Here is an 18889-nt window from a genome sequence, read left to right as displayed (position 1 = left end):
CAAGTTGCAATTACAGTTCAAGTTCAGAATTTCCAATTCAAGTTCAGAAAATTACAATTTATGATCAGAATTTCCGATTCAAGTTCAGAAAATTCCATCTGAAGTTCAGATATTCCAATTTAAATTCAGAAAACATATGTTCGAGACTTCAAGTTCAGATTACAATTCAAGTTCAGAAAATTACAATTCAAGTTGAGAATTTTCATTTCAAGTTCAGAAAATTGCATTTCAAGTTCAGGAAATTAAAATTCAAATTCAGAAAATTATAAGTGGACCTGTTACACCTTGTATTTATTCATTGGGGCGAGCATTGGTCGCTCCAATGTATTGGCTGCGGGTTGAGCCACCTTGTTTTGCTTTGAAAAACCCCGCTTTGGGATAAACATTTTAAACTTACAAGCACACTCAATGGCTAATGAAACAAACGAACGAAAAATGTTCATAGTTTAAGTCACTTAAACAAACACAAACCGGACTTTTAAAGCGAACTTCCTGCCCATCTATGTAGTAATTTATTTAATGTTATTGAAGTTAAGTTATTTTCCCTATCGGATTGTTTCAAATTATGAGACTGGGGAAATATGTACACCTTTTCCAGTTTAAGTTCAGAAAATTACAATTCAAGTTCAGAAAAAAATTATTAGCGCTAACATTTACCATCTTACATACTTTTATTTCCGTTACATTAAGGAAAAAAATCCTGGCAAACTTTCTGAACTTGAATTGTAATTTTCTGAACTTAAACTGAAAAAGGTGTAGTGACTAGGGCTGTGAACTGCATCCGGATTTTTCAACTATCCGGATAAACAGGATATTCGAATAACCGTATAGCTAAGCAAAAAATCCGGCTATCCGGATATCCGGATACGTAAACGGAAAATCCGGATATCCGTATGTCCGGATACTGGAATAAAAGTTCAATATCTGCATATCAGAATTGAACGAAGCAAACATCGAAAAATTATTCACAAAATATGTTTGTAGATTACTAAATTATTATTGAGAAAATAGTTAAACATCATATTACATATGTATTTCTCAATACGGGCCTTTTTATACTCAGAGTGCTTTACACACAGAGTGTTTTAACTTTGATTGGATAACGGTTGGTTGTACAGGTATAAAGGAATCGAGATAGATATAGACTTTCATATAGCAAAATCATGAGTATCGAAAAAAAATTGTATTGAGCCACGTCCGTCCGTCCGTCTGTCCGTTAACACGATAACTTGAGCAAAGATTGAGATATCTTCACCAAATTTGGTACACGAGCTTATCTGGACCCAGAATAGATTGGTATTGAAAATGAGTGAAATCGGATGATAACCACGCCCACTTTTTATATTTATAACATTTCGGAAACATACAAAAAACTGATTATTTAGTAAATAATACACCTAGAATGTTGAAATTTGACGTGTGGACTGATACTGAGACACTTGCTAAAAATTAGAAAGAGAATAGAGAATTTTAAAACGGGCGTGGCACCGCCCACTTATGATAAAATCAATTTTACAAATATTATTAATCATAAATCAAAAATCGTTAAACCTATCGTAATAAAATTCGGCAGAGAGGTTGCCCTATAAGGAATGCTTTGAAGAAAAATTAACAAAATCGGTTAAAGACCGTCGTGGCCGAATAAAATAAGCTATACCTTGCAAAACAAAACAACTTTATATCAATGGTATTTCATTTCCCAAGTGGATTTATAACAAAAAATAGGAAACACTTCAAATTAAAAAAAAAAATGGGGTGGCACCGCCTGCTATGACTAAGCAATTTTCTATGTTTCGGGAGCCATAACTCGAAGAAAAATTAACATATCGTAATAAAATTGTGTACACGTATTTTCCTTAAAGCAGAAAATATTTCTAGTAAAAATGGACAGGATCCGTTAAAGACCACGGCAACTTAGATATAAAACAAGTCGTAGACTAGAATAATAAGCTATAACTTAGCAAAAAATAGTTTTGAATCAATGATATTTCACTTATCAAGTTTTATTGTAAGAGGAAATGGGGAGACATTTTTTTTAAATAGGCGGTGCCACGTGTTATGTAGAAAAGTAATTTATCTGCAATGAAATGTACAATTTAAACTCACGCTGAGTATATAAAGTTCGGTTACACCCGAATTTAGACACCTTTACTTGTTTATATTCACTGTTAATTGATTTAAATGCTCCACAAATGTATTGTGATTAATGTTAAATAAACATATATGGTACATCAATTTGTTGTTTTCACTGGATATCCAAAAAGATAAATGCGGATATCCGGATAGCTTCACAAACGATATCCATGCCATCCGGATTTTATCCGTGTCAACGGATATTCGAATATGCGGATAGTCCCAGCCCTAGTCGTGACTGTGTGTCACTGTATGAATACGGCCCTTACACGCAAATGCTGAACCATGAACAACTTGATATATATTGTGAAAACAACTCATGACAGAAAAATTTTTTCGATTGCACATGGGATTTAATTTCAAACTTTCATGGACTGCATATGGGTGTTTCCGTAGAAGTGTTAGCCAAAAGCAAACAAATAAACTTTTCGAAAATTTTATGGGCGGTAATCGCAAGCCGCATTTACATTAAGTATAGATCCGATTATTTGGCTCATATAGAAAATATTAAAGGTTAATCAAACAAACACGAAAAACATTGGCAGTCAAGGTTGTAAAAATGTCAAAAGCCGGGACGTCCGAGCGCTTATAAAAAATGTTCTCTTATTTCTTTATAAATTTATTTGAAACAGATTTTCTCTTATCTGAGTGGTGAAGTTGAAAATTAATTATGAAAGATTTAATGCGATTTTCAGCACAATTTTGGACATTTAATAAGAAACAACCTAACCTACTATAAAATATGAACATATCATTTGTTATATGCACTTTAAAGTCAGGGTATACTAGGAAAAAAAAAGTACGTTTTCGAAACATCCGAACTAACTTTAGGGCGCTATAAAGGATCTGTGCATCGCTTTCGGTAAATATTTCTTTGGGGTTGGATAGAGGTCTACGAATGTCGTTTATAACAAAGAAAATTTTGTGATCCAATGCCTCTTAAAACTTTTTTACCCAAAAAACTGTGGCAGATGCATACACATGTTTATGCAGGCACTTGCGACTGCAAACACCGATAACAATATTCAAGGCGATAATGAATACATAATTGGTGTGGTAATGCGGATATTACTTGCTCGGGTATGTACGGAATGAGCAATGTGTAATAACTACGATTTTTACATACGACAAAATCTATGGTATATATAAAAAGAAGTGTACATATTGATTCACTCCATAACTCGAGAACGGATAGAAAGATTGCCATGAAATTTTTTAGGATAACTTAATAGGAACCCGGAGAGTGTTTGTGAAAAGTTTTTTTTTCGGGAAGTGGACCAGGGACCGATTTATTCTAAACTGTCGTATATATGGCTCGATTTGCCTGCAATTTGGTATGTAGATAGCGTTATATCTAGAATAAAATTTCGGATAATTTTCCTTCCGGGAAGTGGACCAGGATACATATTGGTGACTAGGGTCTCGAGAAATAGGACAAAAAGTGGGCCCGGGCGCCCCTAGAATGTGTTTATACAATATGGATTGTAAATGAAAGCTGCTGATGAGTGCTTTATTACAGGGTAGTTTTCATACCTATTGGTGACTAGGGTCACGAGATATAGACCAAAAATTGGACCCGGGCACCCCTAGAATGTGTTTATACAATATGGATATCAAATGAAAGCTGTTGATTAGTGCTTTAGTACAGGGTAGTTTTCATACCTATCGGTGACTAGGGTCTCGAGATATAGGCCAGAACGTGGGCCCGGGCACCCCTAGAAAGTGTTTATACAATATGGATATCAAATGAAAGCTGTTGATGAGTGCTTTAGTACAGGGTAGTTTTTATACCTATTGGTGACTAGGGTCTCGAGATATAGGCCAAAACGTGGACCCGGGCACCCCTAGAAAGTGTGTGTATTTTGGATATCAAATGAAAGCTGTTGCTGAGAGCTTTTAAGTAATTTTCATTGTGATATTCGATTTAGTCGCATCAACCTGGCAAAACTGATAAATATGCATGCGAAGCCGAAATAAAGGCATGAATTAATAATACCTACATACCTATTTACATACGTCCTATTCGATTTGCCTGAATTTGGTATATAAATGTGCCTATATTAGTATTTCCGATGCTTTTTTCCGGGAAGTAGACCAGAGACGGACTGGGGCTGGGATTAGAACTGGGACTGTGACTGAGACTCGGAGTGGGACTGGGACTGAGACTCGGAATGGGACTGGAACAAAATACATACCACCCTATGGGACTGGCATTAAGATATGAAGAAGAATGAGGAAAACTTGAGAGAAGAGAAAAGAGAGAAGGAGACTGAGAAAGAGATAGAATGAGACGAAGATGGTGATAGGTGAAGCGAAAAAGACGGAGGGAGGAGTTAATACAAAGATTAGGAAAAAGTGTAGAGGGGCGAGGGAGTGTTTGACGGAAAAAGCTTATTAAAAGGTATGCAGATATACAAATTTAGGGCAGAACAACGTCTGCCGGGTCTGCTAGTATTTCTATACATATTTTCAAGTGCAAATATGTTCCCTGTTCGAAGTACGAATAAGTATATATGTATGTATTATGGATGCTACGGAACTTCGGTTCGGAAAATTTCCGGTTGATTAAGACTGGTCCGATTTCGGCTCAGTTTATAAGAGAAGTTATAATAGAGGTCGATCTATTTATCAGTAAATATAACTTTCTTCTTTTAGTGTCACTTGATTACAGTGTATACTCTTAAGTACTAGAGTAAGAAGTACCAAATTATAATTTCTGCTGGTTTTATGGCTGTCGAATAGAAAATCGACCATAATGGCGAATAGTGCAAGGACAGCGGAAAACCAATTGATTCACCCTTTCATTTGCTCCCCAAGTCATAACACCAGTCCATTCCGATTCCGATATACTCACTTTCGTATCATCACTAGTACATATATGCATTAGGGTGTTTCATTTTGTAAGGCAAACAGTGAAATGCTGGGTATACGCCAGCGGGTTAGGGGGGGTCAGAATATACCCGTGGTGGGTATGCCTGTCGTACGAGGCGACTAAAATACCAGATTCAAGGGGCTGTGTAGCGCAACCCTTCAGGTTGCCAGCGCAATATATAGCTTCTACAAACCCAATTGTCAACCTCCCCTATCCGCGGCGAATCCTGTTTCACTAACAGACGGGGCTCTGGCGACCCAAGCTCCTCATGGAACTTGGCAGAGGGGAGGGAGGAATGGCCTAAAGGTTTAATGTGGACATATAAATCGTTCCCGAGATGGTCGGGCTAGCATCTTAATGGTGCTATGTTACCGGAGCGTACCGGATCTGTATCCGGCAAAGGACCATAACATCGATAAGACTCCCCCAAGTCTTCGGGGAGTAATCTTATCGCTACAACAACAACAAATGCATGGTATCAATGGACTTTGCTCACGCCCCAAATTCCAGTGGTGGAAGTAGCGCCGTGTGGTGGTGTCCTATCACACCGAAATAGCTGGGTCCAAACTCCGTGGAGAGCAACATTAAGATACCATTTGAAATATATGAATACCAGCTATTCGATTTTCCATATCGATATATTTGCAAGAAGCCATAAATTGAGGTTATGAAAATAAAACTAAAAATTGTCTTATTAAATTAATGCCCCTATTACGGTTTACAACTCAACTTAGGTGCGTTGTAATTAAAACAACTCAACTTTAAGACAAGTGAACTCCTGTTTGGTATTACGAATTGCAACTTATTTCAGTTGAAGTTGAATTGATATTGCCAACCTAAAAAAGTGATGATTTGACAGATAAATGAACAACTGCTCAAATTTGTGGCGGAAATTCAAGCATTTGCAAAAGTGATTTTTTTATTAATATGAAAATGGATATCAATTAAATAATATTAGATTTATTTTATAACGACGAAAATTCTCCAATCCCTTGGAACTACACGCACCAAGTAAGAAAACGTTTAAGTGACAAATAATGAGCTTCTAATGAAATTATTTTGCAGATTTGTAAGTTAATTTCGGTTAAATTAGGAAGAATATTGCTCGAGGGCTGTACCCTACTTTAAAACTACACTCCTTGCTGACGGCAGCTATCAAAAATGCTGTGGAATTGATTTTAATGTTGGACAGGACAACATCTACAGTTAATAAAGAGGTATTGAGAGATATTGAGGAACATATTTGTGCGAAGTGGATTAAAACCCACATGACTCCAGAGCAAAGCCCTACAAAAACCGCATTTTACTCTAATACTAGGTACAAACACACGCCATATTGGCAATTTATACCATTTGGGCAATTTATTACGCAATTTATCATATAATAAATTGTAATAACAAATTGCCAATTTAAAAAAAATTGCGTAATAAATTGTTTCAAACTGTAAATACAACCTTGTAAAGTGTGTTTATTGAGTAGATTTAAACGTCAGCTGCGCATGGCTCAACTATATGGTTGGCTCATCTCATCAGCTGATATTATTTTTTTCATTTTACTGGAGTAGGAGTTGTCAAAAGAGGATGGCAAACTCAAAATGAAACCAAAACATTGAACACATTATCTTACAACACACAAAAATTTTAAAGTTTTATGTTTTCATTCCATTCCATTCACCTAATTCCAACACGCACATTTTGACATTCTGAACACAGGTATGTTGTTGCTGTAGAGATGAGCCAACCGGCCATCAAATTACTATTGTGTAAGCTAAATTGAGTTGTATGAACACCACTCGATTTGAATTTATATTGCCTCAATTTATTTTTCTGTTTGAACATAGCATAAAACAGGATTTCCAGGGTAGTATCGATGGGACTCACGTTCGCATAATTGCACCTATTTTGGCTGCATCCGAACTGCACCTTTCCTCGTCCAACTTCGGGATGTCGCTCCAGAAGGTTAAAAATTTGTTCAATGTAAATTCGTTTTTTCTATAAATGTGTACAAAATTGCTGATTATAAAGTTTGTTTAAATTAATTTAAAAAAGGTTTAATTACTCGCTTTACATTTTTTTAAAATTTTTTTACGACAACGTTTTACAAGAAAGTTTTTTTAAAAAGTATCAAGAGGTGGTATCAAAAGACATGTTTCGACATCCGTTTTAAGAATCCGAAAGCGGAAATTAAAAATTGTATTTCTATTGAAAGATATTTACAAAAACCCATAAAATGGCCCGAGAGGGTCCGAAATATGAGGCCCGATCCATAGTTTTTTTTGCACAGAACACCTTTTTGCGTTGGCGGCCTTTGGCCGCGATTTGTAAAAATAACACTGGGTGGGTCCAACACCTTTCTGCATTAAAGTGTACAAAAAATTTGGCAAAATACAACAACGAAGTGAAAATTTGGACAGAAATGAAATTTTTAATTTTTGCTTTCGGATTCTAAAAACGGAGGTCGAAACGTGTCTTTTGATACCAACTTTGAAAATTTTTGTTAAAAATTAGATGGTGAACCGTCTTGTAAAACGTTACCTTTTTTCCAAACAACTGCAAAATTGTATGAGACAACTGCTACCCTACAAGACGGAGGTAACTAGTTCACCCACACATTCAAAGCTTTTTTCGCTCTCCACTAACACATCGACGTTTCATGCTGTCATCGAAATGACAGTTCATTAATTATTCCAGGAAACTTTGAAACGGAGAAAAAATAGCATTGTTTACAACGAAAAATATCTTGTGCTTTTAGTTGTGACATGTGACGGAAATTAAAAATTTTGTTGCAGAGACCATCTTTTTGCGTTGGCGGGCTTCGCCCAAAATAATATTAAGGGTAACGTTTTACAAGACGCTGCACCATCTAATTTAAAAATATCAAATAATAATAAAAACGGAGCTCGAGGCGCGTCTTTTGATTCCCCGTTTGATAATTTTTGATAAAAATTAGGTGGTGCACCGTCTTTTAAATCGTTACCATATTAAGTTGTATAGAATCGACGGGATGGCCTACAAGGTTTCATGTCATATTAAATCGCTCCCGATATGGTTGAGCTAGTACCTTAATTGTTCCCGGAACGTACCCGATCTGCATCCGGCAAAGGACCAACAAAGTCGATAACGGGGAGTGTCCTTATCGCTACAACAACAACAACATTATTTACTTTGGTAATAGTGCAGTACGGTACCCACCGAAATTTGGGCCAAAATTTTCGAGTGAGGTATCAAAAGACGCGTATTCACGTTTAGATCAAGAACCCGCAGAAGTTAACTTTTTTTACCCGTTCAAAAGATATTAACGAAAAACCGGGAACCCGCGGGTCCCTCCGAAACCGGGGGTGGGATCCATAGTATTTTTGCGCAGAACATCTTTCTGCGTTGGCGGCCTTCGGCCGCGCTTATAAGATATAACCCTGGGCTACGCCATGCCAAGTCCGGGTGTGTGGTATAACCGTGGCTACCGCCAGGGTGATGCAAAATTTTTTTTTGTGGGTACGAACACAACAACAACCACATTAAAATCTCCAAATTCAACTGCAAATATCTCCGGACAGAGATACAATTTTTCTTTTCCACCTTCGGATTATTGTTCTCGAGATTAATACGCGTCTTTTGATACCTCACTCGAAAATCTTGGCCCAACTTTAGGGTGGGTACCGTAAACTGCACTACTACCTTTACTTTCTGATTTTCATTCATACGTATGTGCATTTTTAAATAATAAAAAAATGTTATATTATTCTAATAGATAGCATCTCCGCCGGGTTGCGATGCAGCTCAGAATATGCCAAAATCAAAGGAAATCTACAATTAAATGCAGATTCACGTGTCATTTGCCAAGGATACAAGGTACTTTACAACCAACATGCTTTGGAATACGGTACCAAACTGGTTGGATGTATTTCCATAAAAAAAGGGGGAACTACGCATCTTGGTTTGCCAGTATTTGCTTCGGTAATTTATATTGATTTGTATTGACTAAAAATTGCAATAGTAGATAATGTAATGTGAATTAAAATTGAATAGGTAGCCAGAGCAAAAAGGCAACTGATCGGCATGCAACTGTTATTTATGTGGCGCCACCGGGAGCTGCTGCTGCTATCCTAGAAGCATTAGAAGCAGAAATGTCTGATTGTATGCATCACCAAAGGTGTGCCATAACATGATATGGTTCGCGTTAAGCACGCTCTCTTAAGGATTTTTTCCATTTTCCTGCGTCGCAGTTGTCATTATATTGCGTTAACAGAGGACATCAACAGTGGAAAACGTGGAAAGTTATATATCGAGCATTCCATGGAGAATGGTACATTTTGGCAGACTTTCGCATTGCGGTCATTATTAATATTCAATCCCTAGAAGGTTTAATGTAGTCATGTCAATAGTTCCCGAGATGGTGGGGCTAGTACCACAATGGTGCTTGTTACCGGAACGTGGATAGATAGATAATTTATTGAGGATTGCACAGTGACTTGCACATCTCTTTCACAGCACCTCATCCTAGCCGACTTCCTTGATGAACCCCAGCAGTGTTCTTGGCTTGAGGGATTAAATGTGGGAATGCTCTGGCCATGGTGAGCCCATAAACTTAGCCCTACGTCTTGAAATTGCGCCGCAATCTAGAAGGATATGGTCCGCCGTCTGCTGATCCATCACAAAATCGGTATGTGTAGTTCGATATTATACCCAGCTTTTGCATGTGACTGTTCAGTCTACAGTGTCTTGTAAGAATAGCCGTTAGGATTCTTAGGTTATCTTTTTGAGAAGCCTATTAATGCCCTATATCGAGTTGTGCTGTAACCCCCTAACAGTAACTTAGATTGACTCAGGCCTGGCATATTGCGCCAGTGTTCTCTCTTTTCCCTCCCTTCTACTATTAGGGGCATTTATTGAGTAAGCCAACTGCCAGGAACGGCTCGGGATCGATGGGTCATGCAGTTGCTGCCTCTCTTTATGGGTTGTCCGCCTGCTGTTGTTGTTATAGCAGTTCTTCGTCCCATCCAATAGGTGCGACCGATCACAAATTGTCATCAATGTCTTCTAACGGGAGTCCAAGGAAACTTTCTGTTTCAACATGGGCGGACCATAATGAGAGGAGTGTTAGAGGCGTTGGTTCCACAATACAGTTAAAGAGATGGTTGGTGTCATGTGGGGACACATTACAAGCAGGACAATGTTTTGTATGTCGGGGTTGATTCTGGATAGGTAAGAGTTTAACCTGTTACGTTATCCAGCTCGAAGTTGAGCTAGAGTGACTACTCTCCTTTCCCTAGGGAGAGAGCGTTCCCCCTCTTCTAGTTTTGTTCTTTGAGTACAGGAATCACCGGCATAGAGGTCCGACGCCTGTTTGTGGAGTTCACTGAAGACATGATTGTGTTTTTTAGCTTCATACGGCTGTGTTCTCAGGTGCCGTATTTCCTCATAATGTAATGAGGCTGTGAACAACATGAGCCACAAAATATTTATAAAAGTTACGAGGACGCTGGATTTTGGAATCTAGCCCAGAGCAACCTGTCCGATGCAACCATCCTTTGCAAGTGAAACACTGACAAGAGTATTTATTTTTACACTCAGTTGAGCAGAGCTCACAGAGTATATTAAGTTTGATTGGATAACGGTTGGTTGTACATATATAAAGGAATCGAGATAGATATAGACTTCCATATATCAAAATAATCTGGATCGAAAAAAAATTTGATTAAGCCATGTCCGTCCCTCCGTCCGTCCGTTAACACGATAACTTGAGTACATTTTGAGGTATCTTGATGAAATTTGGTACGTAGGTTCCTGAGCACTCATCTCAGATCGCTATTTAAAATGAACGATATCGGACTATAACCACGCCCACTTTTTCGATATCAAAAATTTCGAAAAACCGAAAAAGTGCGATAATTCATTACAAAAGACAGATAAAGCGACGAAACTTGGTAGATGAGTTGAAGTTATGACGCAGAATAGAAAATTAGTAAAAGTTTGGACAATGGGCGTGGCACCGCCCACTTTTAAAAGAAGGTAATTTAAAATTTTTCCAAGCTGTAATTTGGCAGCCGTTGAAGATATCATGATGAAATTTGGCAGGAACGTTACTCCTATTACTATATGTACACTTAATAAAAATTAGAAAAATCGGAGAAGGACCACGCCCACTTTAAAAAAAAATTTTTTTAAAGTCAAATTTTAACAAAAAATTTAATATATTTACAGTATATAAGTAAATTATGTCAACATTCAACTCCAGTAATGATATGGTGCAACAAAATACAAAAATAAAATACAATTTTTAAAATGGGCGTGGCTCCGCCCTTTTTCATTTAACTGGTCTAGGATACTTTTAACGCCATAAGTCGAACAAAAATTAACCAATCCTTTTGAAATTTGGTAGGGGCATAGATTTTGTGACGTTAACTGTTTTCTGTGAAAATGGGCGAAATCGGTTGATGCCACGCCCAGTTTTTATACACAGTCGTCCGTCTGTCCTTCCGCATGGCCGTTAACACGATAACTTGAGCAAAAATCGACATATCTTTAATGAACTTATCTTTACTTGAACTCACTTTATATTGGTATGAAAAATGAACGAAATGCGACTATGACCACGCCCACTTTTTCGATATCGAAAATTACGAAAAATGAAAAAATGCCATAATTCTATACCAAATACGAAAAAAGGGATGAAACATGGTAAGGTAATTGGATTGTTTTGTTGACGCGAAATATAACTTTAGAAACAACTTTATAAAATGGTTGTGACACCTACCATATTAAGTAGAAGAAAATGAAAAAGTTCTGCAGGGCGAAATAAAAAACCCTTAAAATTTTGGCAGGTATTACATATATAAATAAATTAGCGGTATCCAACAGATGATGTTCTAGGTCACCCTGGTCCACATTTTGGTTGATATCTGGAAAAAGCCTTCACATATACAACTACCACCACTCCCTTTTAAAACTCTCATTAATACCTTTAATTTGATACCCATATCGTACAAACTCATTCTAGAGTCACCCCTGGTCCACCTTTATGACGATATATCGAAAAGGCGTCCGCCTATAGAACTAAGCACCACGCCCTTTTAAAATACTCATTAACACCTTTCATTTGATACCCATATCGTACAAACAAAGTCTAGAGTCACCCCTGGTCCACCTTTATTGCGATACCTCGAAAAGACGTCCGCCTATAGAACTAAGGCCCACTCCCTTTTAAAATACTCATTAACACCTTTCATTTGATACCCATATCGTACAAATGCATTCTAGAGTCACCCCTGGTCCACCTTTATGGCTATATCCGTAAATGGCGTTCACCTATAGAACTATGGCCCACTCCCTCATAAAATACTCTTTAATACCTTTCATTTGATACACATGTCATACAAACACATTCCAGGGTTTCCCTCGGTTCATTTTCCTACATGGTTATTTTCCCTTATGTGGTCACCATAGCTCTCAACTGAGTATGTAATGTTCGGTTACACCCGAACTTAACCTTCCTTACTTGTTTTAAATTAAATTCACTCCGATAATTCTTTCCGACAACACAATTCCTCTTTAGTAGTTTGGCATATCATCCTCTGTGGGTGCTCCATGGAGTACTACAGTGAAAGTACTTTGGAAAGTACTCTCACGTATGTACTCTATGGAATACTCACAAACAAAGCGAGAGTGGGATCACGTACTCCTCTCCTAGGACATCGCAATGTTAATTGGAGCACATTTTTTGTGTGAATACAGATTAGTTTTGGAACGCTCCTATACTCCCAAAGGAGTATTCCTTACACTATTTATGGAGTACTCGCGTTTTTTGAAGGGCAATATAAAGGTCTCTTATCAAATATCAACAGAAATTATCTGTTCTATCAATCAATTAAAACTTACAGCAGCTTACAGCTTACAGCTTGCGCTGCCATCTGGCGTATGGTAGCAACTACCGGTAATGCAGTGCAAATATTCACAATACTGCCATAGTACAAATAGATTTCTTTGTGTGCTCACAATCGTATATTTATAACAAATTATTTTAATAAAATATAGCTAAACAAAAGCACTACGACCAAAATTGCCAAATCTCGCTAATAGCCCGAATCTCCATCTTTACAACCAAAACTTTATTTATAGATTTGGATTCCAAATAAGAGCGAAAAAGGGACCTGTACATAAAAACAGCAATTACAAATAATATATAAGATGATATTATTGGCAGGCTCTCTGAATAATCGTCTAGTTCTGCTATAAAAAGTTTCTGAAAGAGAATTCAGCAGCCCTAGCAGATGCTGTTCAAAGGTTGCATAAGACATACAGACCGATCACTTAAAATAGTTCACTATCCTTCCTTAAAGGCTTCTTGGACGTAATGTTCTTGAATTCGGGTGTATATCGCAAACTTGAGATCTTTTGCTTAGTTTTTGTTCCGAAGCGCAAAATAAATCACAAGAAGATTAAGTCAGCATACAGTATGGGGTAACTAAATGAGGACCACACTCCTCCCCTAATATGCCGGCTATTCCACATAGTAGAGTAAGCTGGTCGTAAAATAAGCAGCTACATAGCCAAAGTCACTTGCGATATCTCGGACGTTTTTTAAGAGCGCCGAGAGCTCTTTTTAAATTCGAAACTTCTTTAATTGGTCTAAGGGGCTTAGGATATTCACGTGGTAGGCATGTCTGTCGTAAGGGGCGACTAAAATCACCGAACCTATGGTTCAACCCGGTGATATCAAATCGTTCTCGAGAGGCTATTACCTTAATGTTGCTAGTTTCCGGTGCGGGCCGGATCAATATCTGTCTACATTCAACACTCATATTTCATTAAGGGATGAATGAAGTTGGGAATTAATATGGACGAGAGTCTGGTAAACCTGATTACGGATGGATCTAGGCTGGACGGGAGGGTTGGGGGTAGAGCATTCTGCCATGAGCTCGGTGTTAGCCGGAAAATTGGGTTGCCCGATCACCGCAGCGTCGTCCATGTTAGGCTGATCTCTTTTGGGCGAATTGAAAGTGTCCGTCAATGTAGATCTGGCAGGGCTGCTATAATTGCTCATAAGCCGAGTGGAGACATTACTTATTGTTTTGGGCATTGTTGGTTTATCACCACCATCAAATTGGGTGACGTCTACATTATGTGTCGCAAGTCTTATAGCTCCATCCTTTAATCAGTACTAAGTAGCGAACCAGTGGTGCGATGATATTCTGGCGACTCACAGTTCCTATGAGGTTGGGATCGTATGCAGAAGTTCACCCACGGGGAAAACCTTTTATTGCCTTTCACTTGTGCAATTCGTTGGCAGCATCTGGGTAACTTGAGCAGCGGCCAGTGGCATCTAGCAATACAAATGTGTGATGTTACACTTTACATGTCAAGCCGCGTTATGCCCTATGAGCATCTGCTTCGTAAAAGCACATTCCAATGAAAACATTACAAGATCCAGAGATTCCATGCCCCGATAAAGTAAATATGACCAATGGGAGTGGTCAAGCAAACGAAAGCAGGCTTGGTTTCGGATTCGTGTCGTGTTTGCCAACTTCAACGCCAGAAGGGACGAACAATACCTCTTGCAATGAACTGAGACTGATCTACTTGCCTGTGACCGAGACATTGTTTTATACTCCTGTCCCGCCTTCCGGTCGAAAGAATAAACAAGATTGCTACAGGTGGAAGACATATTTTGATGCCGAAATCGGCATCCGACTCGCGGCAGATTACTTGGAAAAGGAAATGAGAATACCAACTTGTGAAAAAGTGATGAGAATTTGAATTACCGTAATTATTTTAAACATCTTATCTTTATTTTTTTTACGAAAAAATCCAAGCTTTTAAAATTTTGGGTAATAGTCTAAAACAGAGTTCGACTGCTAATACACGCCCAAGAAGTGTCGAACGATGCGTATTGACCTCGACAACAATAATCCCAAGGCGGAAAATAAAAATTTTAGCTGGTTCAAAAGATATTAACGAAAAACCGAAAAATTGCCCTGGGTCCCTGCGAAACCGGGTTGGGTTGTACGATATGGGAATAAAATGAAAGGTGTTAATGATTATTTAAAAGGGAGTGGCCCTTAGTTTTATATGTGGAGGCGTTTTCGAGATATCGACCAAAATGTGCACCAGGGTGACCCAGAACATCGTCTGTCGGGCACCGCTAATTTATTTATATATGTAATACCACGAACAGTATTCCTGGCAAGATTCCAAGAGCTTTTGATTTCGCCCTGCAGAACTTTTTCATTTTCTTCTACTTAATATGGTAGGTTTCACCCATTTTACAAAGTTTTTTCTAAAGTTATATTTTGCGTGAATAAACCAATCCAGTTACCATTTTTCATCCCTTTTTTCGTATTTGGTATAGAATTATGGCATTTTTTTCATTTTTCGTAATTTTCGATATCGAAAAAGTGGGCGTGGTAATAGTCAGATTTCGGCCATTTTTTATACCAAGATAAAGTCAGTTTAGATAAGTACAGGAACTAAGTTTAGTAAAGATATATCGATTTTTGCTCAAGTTATCGTGTTAACGACCGAGCGGAAGGACAGACGGTCGACTGTGTATAAAAACTGGGCGTCGCTTCAACCGATTTCGCCAATTTTCACAGAAAACAGTTATCGTCATAGAGTCTATGGCCCTACCAAATTTCACAAGGATTGGTAAATTTTTTTCGACTTATGGCATTAAAAGTATTCTAGACAAATTAAATGAAAAAGGGCGGAGCTACGCCCATTTTGACATTTTCTTTTATTTTTGCATTTTGTTGCACCATATCATTACTAGAGTTGAATCTTGACATAATTTACTTATATAATGTAAAGATATTCAATTTTTTGTTAAAATTTGACTTTTAAAATTTTGTTTTTTTGTGGGCGTGTTCTTCATCCGATTTTGCTAATTTTCATTCAGCACACATATAATAATAGTAGTAACGTTCCTGCCAAATTTCATCATAATATCTTCAACGCCAAATTACAGCTTGCAAAACTTTTAAATTACCTTCTTTTAAAAGTGGGCGGTGTCACGCCCTTTGTCCAAAATTTTACTATTCTGTGTCATAAGGTCAACCCACCTACCAAGTTTCATCGGACGGACGGACGGACATGGCTCAACCAAATTTTTTTTCGATACTGATTATTTTGATATATGGAAGTCTATATCTATCTCGATTCCCTTATACCTGTACAATCAACCGTTATTAAATCAAAGTTAATATGCTCTGTGTGCAAAGCACGCTGAGTATAATAAGCTGTGTTTCAGAACCTAAAATGGACTTAAATCACTTTCAAAATTAATAAAATGACTGTTTTGTTTGTGAAAAGGAATAAGTCCACTTATTTTTAAGAAATTAAATAATAGAAATTGTAAATATTTTGTGTTTGATGTAGATCAATGTAATAGCTTTAAAATAAATAATGAAGTTTTCAATTTAGATACAGATTTTTATTTATGCAATTAATAATAAATAATAATTTTAGAAATAAATATTAATTCATTTAATTCATTTATTAAAAAATTTAATTTACATCCACTTATTTATTAAGGACAATATTAAAGATTTTGCCATATTATTTCTCCTCATTTAGATTATGTGTGGGGTTGTTAAAATATTCATGGTGCGTAGGCGGTATATACCTTAGTAACTCCATCATACCCTTATACTTAGGAGTTGAAATGGGACGTACATTTTTGTATAATGGTGTTAATTTTATTTTGTTGAAGTTCCTTGGTCTTCCCCAATAAGGTAATAAATCAAGTATTTTGAATTCTTTATCCATTTCCATAGATTCTTTTTAGTTTTCTTAATCTTTTATGAATTGCTTCTTCCAGAGGATTTGTAGAAAAAAAATCTTCACGTTTCATTTTACTTAATTTAAATTTGTTACTCTTTCGACATTTTTTTAAGGTCTCATAGTAATCCGGTTGGACATACATTAAATTATTTTTCCTCAAATCCATGTCTATCACTCCAAAATCACTATCATTTGGCGAAAATTAATGACCTGATAGTAAAAACTTTTGATCAATAATATCTGCATTATTTTCTGCCAATTGCACAATTTTTAACCATGTTAATGTCAAATTTATATTCCTGCTCTGCCCAGTGCACATATCGCTGAAAGCTATGGTATGTTTATGATTTCTAAGTTTTTGGAGGTGTTTTAAGATCCGACTTCTTGAGAACCTCTCGATGCCACAGTTTCATCGCAGGCATACATATAAACTTCCTTATCGTGAAAATTATGACAACCTAGGTTGTAAGTGTACATATTACGTTTGTGACAGGCGATGGAAACAATTTTGGAAAAGGTAACGCCTTTTCTAAGTCGAGTGAAAAAGTGAAATATAAATTTGTATAATTTCGTGCCAAATCTTTATCTTCTTTTAATGGTTTTCTGGCCAATTCAGCACATCTTAAATGAATATTATGCTCTTCCGTCAGGTTTCCCTTTTCTTCCGTATTACATGATGCTTTAATTTTAATATTCAATTGATCACATTATTGGCAAGTATCTTTTTGTGGCTGATGAAAATGCAAATTAAATTCGGGTTTAACAAGTAAGGAAGGCTAAGTTCGGGTGTAACCGAACATTACATACTCAGTTGAGAGCTATAGAGACAAAATAAGGAAAATCACCATGTAGGAAAATGAGCCTAGGGTAACCCTGGAATGTGGTTGTATGACATGTGTATCAAATGGAAGGTATTAAAGAGTATTTTATGAGGGAGTGGGCCATATTTCTATGGATGGACGCCATTTAGGGATATCGCCATAAAGGTGGACCAGGGCTGACTCTATAATTTGTTTGTACGATATGGGTATCAAACTAAAGGTGTTACTGGGCATTTTAAGAGGGAGTGGGCATTAGGTCTATAGGTGGACGCCTTTTCGAGATATCGCCATTAGGGTGGGACAGGGGTGACTCTAGAATGTGTTTGTACGATATGGGTATCAAACGAAAGGTGTTACTGAGCATTTTAAGAGGGAGTGGGCATTAGGTCTATAGGTGGGCGCCTTTTCGAGATATCGCCATTAGGGTGGGCCAGGGGTGACTCTAGAATGTTTGTACGATATGGGTATCAAAGTTTTTTTCCAAAGTTATATTTTGCGTCAATAAACCAATCCAATTACCATGTTTCATCCCTTTTTTCGTATTTGGTATAGAATTATGGCATTTTTTTCATTTTTCGTAATTTTCGATATCGGTAAAGTGGGCGTGGTTATGGTCGGATTTCGGCCATTTTTTATACCAAGATAAAGTGAGTTCAGATAAGTACGTGGACTAATTTTAGTAAAGATATATCGGTTTTTGCTCAAGTTATTGTGTTAACGGCCGAGCGGAAGGACAGACGGTGGACTGTGTTTAAAAACTGGGCGTGGCTTCCACCGATTTCGCCCATTTTCACAGAAAACAGTTACCGTCATAGAATCTATGCCCCTACCAAATTTAAGAAGGATTGGTAAATTTTTGTTCGACTTATGGCATATAGACAAACTAAATGAAAATGGGCGGAGCCACGCCCATTTTGAAATTTTCTTTTATTTTTCTATTTTGTTGCATCATATCATTACTGGAGTTGAATTTTGACTTAATTTACTTATATACAGTAAAGATATTAAATTTTTTGTTAAAATTTGATTTAAAAAATTTTTTTTTTTAAAAAGTGGGCGTGTTCTTCATCCACTTTTTCTAATATATATTTAGCGCATATATAGTAAAAGTAGTAACGTTCCTGCCAAATTTCATCATAATGTCTTCAACGACTGCCAAATTACAGCTTGCAAAACTTTTAAATTACCTTCTTGTAAAAGTGGGCGGTGCCACGCCCATTGTCCAAAATCTTACTAATTTTGTATTCTGCGTCATAACGTCAACCCATCTACCAAGTTTCATCGCTTT

Source organism: Eurosta solidaginis, chromosome 1, assembly GCF_040869045.1.
Source record: "Eurosta solidaginis isolate ZX-2024a chromosome 1, ASM4086904v1, whole genome shotgun sequence".
NCBI lineage: Eukaryota > Metazoa > Arthropoda > Insecta > Diptera > Tephritidae > Eurosta > Eurosta solidaginis.
Note: the sequence above shows the minus strand (reverse complement) of the source record.